Raw genomic sequence first — 8,502 nt, forward strand, 5'->3', positions numbered from 1 at the left:
GGCCGCCCCGCCCACCGGCCGCCTCCCGCGATAGGGGCGGGGGGGCTGCGCGCGCAGCCAGCGCGGGGCGGCGGGAGCCGCCGCAGTGGTGAGGGTCGGGGCGGCATGGGGACCCCGGCCCGTATGCAGGGCCGCCTCCGGGAGCGCGCCCCTCGCTCGCCTGCCCGCTGGAAGGCGGTGCTGGGGTACCCCTGCCGCGACGGAGCGACGGTGTCCTTGGGTCATTCGGCCGTCGATTTAAAGCCCGCCCGTTAAACAGGCGGCGGGGCGCGGGGCATCCTGGGGTGGGCGGAAGGATACAGGCGCCCCGCGGCCCCTCTCGGCGGGCGGGACGGCGGGAGCGCAGCGGCGCCTCAGCAGTGGCCTCAGCCCTGAAACCGGCTGCTGGGGAGCGCCGGGGGGGGCGCTCCTTGGGGGATCGGCTTGGCGCCTTCTCGGAAGGCTGACGGAAACGATGGCATCTCTGGGAAGGAAAATTGCGCGGAGCAGTTAGTAACGCGCAAGATGGGCGCCGGGCTTTGCGGCGTGACTTCTGGGGCTTCCTGCCAGGCCGGGGAATAAACGTTTTCACCCCGGTAAACCGAACTCAGCGGTATCGGTGCAAGTCAGTGTCATCAATCGACAGTGAGAGAAAAGGGAGTTAAATTCCAGCTGCTTCCAAAGAAATTACACTTTCAGCATCTGGGAATAATAAAGAATGTAGCATACAGTTTGTCTTTAATTGCAGTCTAGCATGTGAGCTGCTACTTTAAAATCAATTTTATTTCTCTAACTTAGTATCCATGATTTCTCTAGCTCTATTAGGACAAGCAATTACTTCCCCCCTCTTGCTAACAGAGTCATAAAGCTGCTGTAGGCTGAATCAGTCTGTCAGCTGGGTTGCACAGGTATGTAACATTGTCACTCACTACATCACTATTGAAGATGCTCCAGAAATCTGTCATGACTCTTACTGGTAGCAGAAATAATGTTTTTGCCACAGAATAGACTTCAATGTATGTCTCTGCACATCCATATATATATATATATGAATACACAGATTTTCCTGTGAGAATGTGAAACATTTTGAAACCTAAGCCACACATTTGACATACCCAAAAAAGGGTATCATGTGGTTAGTGACTACAAGGATGGAGGGCTTGAATTAATTCCTTTAAGTCTTGTCTCATTTTTAAACTGAAAAAGTTATGCTGTGATTACTGTTCAGGGTTTCCTGCTCCTGTCTCTACATTCCTCTGCAACTACCTTGCAGGTATTTGTTTTAAGCATCCAAGATACTAATTTACAGATGAAGCCATCACAGGATATAGCAGCATGGAAGAGTCAGTGAAATAACAGAGTAGTCCTTAATATCAACATTAATGTAGCAAATTGATCTCCCCATGCACAAATGTAAACATAACAATACTAAAAATGCATATAAGTCAAGCAGGACAAGAAATTGAAACTTTTTCCATATAAAAGAGATGTAGAAAACGGAAGGCTGCTTCTGTTTGGTGTATTTCTATTCTGTATATAAATTACTTAACATTTTCTGTATATCAGTGGCAATTTAAACACAAGATTTCCCAATATTTGCCTGGAGTTTGGCTATTTTTTTTGTTATGTTCAGAAACTGGGCCTCCCTCGTGTCTTTCTGTAAGACAGATGAAGGTCTAGCTCAGATACACTGTAAGATGTGGGACTGTAAACCTTCCACTGGTGCCTGTTATTTGTGTTCATGAGCATGTAGAAAATATTCTTGCATTTTTTACGCCTTGTCAGCACTTAGTTATTTTAAATTTATCTTTACAAGGGTAGATTACACTTGTGGGAAACGTGCTAGCTGAGCAAGAGGCAGCCAGCCAGAGACATCTAGAGATAAGTGGAATCAGTCTGCAGAGCTTTATATTCTCGCCTGCCTTCCTTCTGTCTCTTCAGATTAGCATGTATGTTATCAGGCTATGCTTACAATTTTTGTTTGAGAAAATAGGAGCAGTAATTTGTCCTCTGATACCTTTGCAAAGAGGACTTTTAACTGAAATAGTCTTTTATTCTGTTTACACATCACCTAACGCACTGAGAACTAACCTGTGACTTTTTGGTGCTACGGGAATAGACCTGTTGACACCTGCATTGGGTTGTGTTTACAGTGTTATAACTGGAGTAAATTTGTTTTTCAAATAATAGGTGCTAACATAACCCCCAGCAGCATTGTTTGTCCTCAGATGAGAGGACACTTAACGGTCTGTCTAAGCACCAACAAAAAGCAAAATTCATATATTCGTTCATCTTATAACGGTAAGATGAAATAGTAACCAGGTTAGGAATGTGCGGACACGACAGCTTGCTGCAATTAAACACAGGAAATAAATATGTTTAAGGTGAAATTAACCACTGCACTTATCATTAAGTATGTTGTGTTTGTCTCCCTCCTGATGTTTAAGAGGTCATCTGAATTGCATGGTAAAATTCTTGCAGACTCTCTTCTGCATTTGGCTTTGATGAAAAAGTTGATTTAAGGAAAGGGGAAGAGTGTCCTAACGAGACCATCATTTGGCATTACCACAACCCTCCTGCACTCCCATGCTGCTGCCCACCCTCCTCCTAGGCACCGCTCTCATGCCCAGGTCCTGCTCAGCAGATATTCATGGAAACGGTTCTTATTTTTGTTTTAAATCTGCTCATATTGTCTCATCTAGTTTTAGGTTCCTGGAATGCCGGCGTGTTGTTCATTAACTTAATTATCCATTAACTAGAAGGCTCGTAAATGCTTTTACCTGCTCGGTTCTGGGTTTCTTTTTCGCCCCTTGGTTTCAGATGGAAGCCAGCAGGAACAACGCAAACACTAAGCCGCTTCTGTGCTCAGAGGGATGCTGTTTGTCCCCCCCTTCTTTTGGCTCATTTTTCCGTTCGCGTGGGCCGCTGCTCCCCCCACCCCCGCGTGACGGGACGGCCCCGCGAGGGGGCGCTGAGGAGCCCCCCGCGCGCGCCTCCACAGTGGCCGGCGGGACGGGGAGGGCCGTTTCCCGCCACCCGCCCCGTCATGACGGCGGGAGGAACAGGGCGGCGTGGGAAACGCAGGCTTTATCGAGAACTGTTTGCTAGTATAACAGACTAATAAAAATAATACTCTGAAGGTCAGGAAAGCGAGGAAATCGGAAAAAAGTAAGATAAAGCGTTGTTCTGAAGGGGAAAAAAATGTTTGGCGTACTGCTATGTACATTTCTTAGTGTTTTAAAGTACCTTAAAATATCAGGAACTAAAGAAGGGCTAATCAGCTCTTGCAAAGGTTGTCCTTGACTTGTAAGGACATGAGATGGTGGAAGGCAAAATCACTGGTACCTCTGCTGCTGGAGCAGAGAGTGAGCCCTTGGGGGACACTAGAAAAGGCTGCTGCAGCCTGCGGGTGTGGGGGAAAGATAAAATGTAAGGATTGCTGCCCTGTGAAGAAAGTGATACAGAGAGATCCTTAGGTAACTACTAGGTACAGATCTGGTCAGCAAAACGCCCAAATTTGACATCCATGAACTCTCCCTCTCTTACAGAAGCTTCCTAAATACTAGGCTGCAGGCTTAATGCTTTCTTTATATACCCTGATAAGACATTTTTAAGGATCTTAAGTGGAATTACCACATATTTTTCATCCATTTTAAAAGCAAGAAGTAATTAAACTTCTTCAAAAAGCTTTTATAAGGACTTTTAATTACCAGTAATTTTTTACAATTATATATATACGACTCCATGGAAGCATATAAAATCAGCACTATGATAATGTACAGCTCCACAGACCAGATTTGATTTGCAACTCTTGTCTCCAAGATGGCAGCACTTGCGATGGGACCACACACCAGTGAATTGGTGTGTGCAACAGAGCAGTCAGGAATTTTGCTCCTGATCAGGGCTCACCACACCAGTGATCGAACTCCAGAGCCTCTCCTGAAGACATTCCCTGACTGATAATCAATTGAGATACAATTCCAGCCAAATGGTGACTCAAGTTAAATTCAGTTTTGGGATGCTTGATAAATACTGCAAGCTTGCATTTGAAGTACAGGTGTGTATACAGTTGCTAAGGGTATAAAACCAGGTATCTACCTTTTTTTAAGCCCCAGAAATGCCATGACAGTTTTAATAATGCAAAGATTTTTCTGTCTGAGGGGAAGACAGCTTTTTTTACTAAACACTGATTAGATTATGAGCTTTCCCTGACAAAAATAGATACAAGGAAAACACAGATCACTCTTAACACAGCTAAGACCATTTTTTGCCTATCAGGAAATTGATTTCCAAGGACCCAATCAGTCAAGGTGGAGGCTGAGGAATTTCACAAACAGTAAATCTCATCCTCACTGGGAGAACAGTTTGTTCTTTGAGACATACCTTACATGCTGAAGCTACCCATAAACAACTGAGTGACAGTCCACTGGTAAGAAAACCTGGGAAAAGAATGAATTTCTAGACCTGAGAAAGGGTCTTACGGTACTAAAGGTGCTCAGCAAGCCTGAGTGCCCTGTATATTGACACGATATCACAGTATGTGGAGAAAGGGAAAGGCTTCCTCGGATCTTTCTCAAGTGAAAAAGGCTCTGGTTTGCAGGAAATTATGCTTGTTGTCAAGCTTACTTGTTTTGGTAACTGATTCAATTTTTTTAAGGAGAGAAAAAAAAAGGGTGACTTTGCCATCCCTTTGTCAACGAGCAAAAACCTGGCCTTTTGCTTAGACCAACCAAAGAACAATTCTATTCCCTATCAGGAATAAAAGTAATTTCAAACACAGACAAAGCACAGAAAACCTGTATCTAAAGGGTGAATGCCTTTTAAATGCTTTCAGATGAGAACTATGGACCCCAAAAGTATCAAGGATTATGAGGTGTCTTACATAATTACTGTGGCAAGGTTTGACTCCTATCTTTGACAGTGCAGGTTTTAAATGCACGCTGCTGCATTTACTAAATGCATAAAACTAAAAACATACTAAAAGCCAAAAGAGAAATAAGGAAAAGCAGGATACTCTTACCACTATTAGAAACAAAAGTCCGGAATATTGGCCAATCATAAGTATCATATCCTACAGCAAAGGGCCAGTTCCATGAAATACGAAGATGGATCACTTCTGCTTCAAACTTACATCTTGACCATGGGAACACACTGGCATTTGTGTATGTCATTGCTGTGAGTGTTCCCACACAGCTGCAGATTAACTGAACACCGATGGGGACGTGAATAATGTTGTATCTCCATGAGTGACCAGAGGAGCACACCAGTTTCTTCTGGCTGTGCAATATGGAATGATGCAAGGCAACATCAGTGGCAAAGGAGAGGAACCACATCTTCCCTGAGGAATCCATGTGCATTTGTTTTCTGTAAGGATCCGAACAAAACAGGTATTAGTACCATTATTTGTGTATAAGATTTTAAAGGCTAGAGAATTTCCTATTACAGGAAAGTTATAAAATTAAGGTTTTTTGAAAATTATAGAATGATCTCATATCAAGGTTTATGAATTTAAAGTAATTTTCAATCGCAATTTTTTTGCCTATAAAAGGTGCAGCTTAGTTTTTATCAAACTCACATCCTCAACAAGAGTATTTTTGTAAATATTCACTGACCAAGTGTCAGATTTATGGTAAAAAGCAAGGGCTTCACATTTTGGTAACAACACTGATCTCTGTAAAGGTTAAATTTAGAAAATATTGTTTAGCAGAAGAGTAAATTAGTGAACACTGAAGTGCTCTAAATTTTAGCCTATTCTAATAAAACTGAGCCACCATTACCAAATGAAAATGCCAAAATCTTTGCACTTTGAGTATTTCACATAAGGCACAGTCCATGTCATTGTGTTCATAGGAGGGTAATAAATAAACTTTGCGCAACATAGCCTTACTCTTTTACTGATAGCAAGTAAGCTCTCTGTTCTGAATTGACGTCCTAATTTTTACTGAATTACTTAATTTCCCAGAGCTTAGATTTCCAAGAAATGGTAAAATGTACCAGCATAGGGTGGGTAGTTTGCTATTGAATATTATGCTGCTCATTAACTACACTGAATTTAAAAGTACAGCTGCCTAGTCACATTTAATAGGGTTTTTTCTACATTTAAATAACTTAACTTTGATCTGTACTATACATGTTTCATAATTATTTGCCTTTGTGCAATTGCTATGTTATTTTGTTCCTTTACACATCCTTTTTATCCACTTGGATCTCAGTCCTGGACACCATCCAAGCAGAGTTAAATAGAATACTGTGAGTCTTATAAAGACACAAAGATAAAACTCATTCATCTCTGTCATTTCAGGGTGGCCCAACATTGCAGCCTGCTCTGTCACTAGTGTTGAGTTGCAAAACAGTTCTGCTGTTTGGGGCTGAGAGCAAAGGTGCAGCAGGTCGGCTCATTGGGGTGAGCTGGCTTCAAGTCTCCAGGGCTGCTTCACATTCAAACTCTTTCCTGTTAGTGGATTGAAGGTGAAGCGCAGGGAGAGAAGAGGCTTAAGTCTCACCTCATGTTCTATTCAGTATTTATGCTTATATTTGTAAAGTTTTAAATACAAGGACATCAGGTGTATTGTTGTTTCTGGACTTTGCACACCTGCTAACATTTAGTGTTAATCTAAACTCATATCAGATTTTGTATTTGCATTGATGACCTTAAGTTGTAATCAGTCAAATATTACATTTAAGAATGACGTATTGGTATATGGTACAGTTGATAAACTAGGATACTTGGTGCTGCACTTATACATCTGTATTACTCATTCTCTGCTGAATTTTGAAGGGGTGCAGGGACTTGCCCAGGGACTGTACAATATTTTTCTAAATCACTCTGTATTGCTTAAAATCATATATTCCTGAATTTTGCTTGTATGGTAGACCTACTAATTCCTTCCTGAAAAGACACCAAACATGTTTTTCCCAGCCAGCTTTAATCTGAGGTTTTAGTTAGTGTTATCAGCTGCCCTGAGTTCACAGCATCATTACAGAAAAGCTGTAGCTTTTTAAGCTACATTTTAAGACATTGGGGCACAGCTGTAGCACATGATTGTTGCCAATTAACACATCCCTAGGAGACTGGTAGATTGGTCCACCTAAGCGTTTGGTTGCCTATAGGATTTTCCAGAGATTTCCTTTCCTGAAGATATTTGAGGGGATTCTTCTCTTGCTAAAAGCTGGAAACCCCAAAGTAATTGAAGGAATCTTATGACACATGGTTGCCTCCTTTGGCCTTATCCTTCAGCCAGACTGAAACATCTAAAGGGAGAAACCTATTTGGAGTGTTGGAGTTACTCTGACCAGCATGGTTTAACAGAGGTATTGGTGAAATCTTGTCTTGCTTTCCATAGCTGAAGTGGTTTTTTTTTTCCTATCTGATAATGCTGTAGCTTTTTACATTGTAAAGCAAGAATAGTCAGTGATAGGAGCCAGTGGAATCCAACGCAGGTATTGTACTGCTCCTGGTGCTCCGTGTTTCCACACAGAGGGTTCAGATACATTTTATGCATGCAGATTTAATACAGCCAAGTTCAGATTAGCCAACATGCAGCATGTGATCACAGGTGTATTGGTGCATTCACTGTCATGTACGTTTGTCAGTGTTGGTCATCACATAGTATGTGCTTTTCTAGGACACCCCCCCCCCCCCCAATCCTACTAAATTTTACTACATGGATTAAAAAAAATAAATCTCCCAACTTTGTTGATACTCTAGCTAAGGAGGGACAGCATATTTTCTAGCCCACTTCTTGGCCTTCAGTTGCAAATTCAATGCAGTGCTTTGGCTGGCACGGCCATTAGCCGAGTATCTGTTCTGCAAATGAGTCAGCACAGGACTCGGTGCAGGGAGGAGTAAGGACTGAAGATCCAGGCTGTGAGATAATGAGTGATTTCAGCCCATCTATCCATTTATTTTTTTTTACTGCTGTTACTTTCTTTGACTTAAGCTCTTGGTTCTTCCTTTTACTCTGTCCCTACTTCCTCCAAATGCCTTAATATTGTTGCCTCCCACCCGCATCTCTAGGCCTCCCAGCTTCGTTTCCCCACAGAGAAACATTTCAGCCTGCTAAGGCTTGCTGCTGCCATCTCCTCTCCTTCCAGCCTCTGCCTCTGTGGCTGCCAGGGAGCTCCAGCTCCCAGGACCGGGACCCTCTCGCCGGCTCCCCCCTTGCAGCGGTCTCCTCCCAGGGGGGCAGCCTGGCAGTAGCCCCTGGGTACCTTTGGGCAGGTCAGGTAGGAACGGCTCTTGGGCCTGCTGCATAGCACTGCCTATGCGGGAAAAAAAAAAAAAAAAAAAGTGTGTTAAGTTTCTGTTAAATTTAAAAAAAAAAAAAAAAAGAAAAAGGACGTGCTGGTAGTCTCTGTGTGTCTGTAACCGTTGCTGAGCAGATCAGAGCAACAGCGGCTTTGCACAGCTTTATTTAAATTGTTCCTCTATTTTTTCTCTGCTCACGCAGATCCTATGAAATACCACCCTGAAATAAACTGGGTGCCCTCACAGCCAAATGTAACACCAGAGCACTTGACCTG

The sequence above is a fragment of the Strix uralensis genome, chromosome 3, assembly GCF_047716275.1.
Source record: "Strix uralensis isolate ZFMK-TIS-50842 chromosome 3, bStrUra1, whole genome shotgun sequence".
Lineage (NCBI taxonomy): Eukaryota > Metazoa > Chordata > Aves > Strigiformes > Strigidae > Strix > Strix uralensis.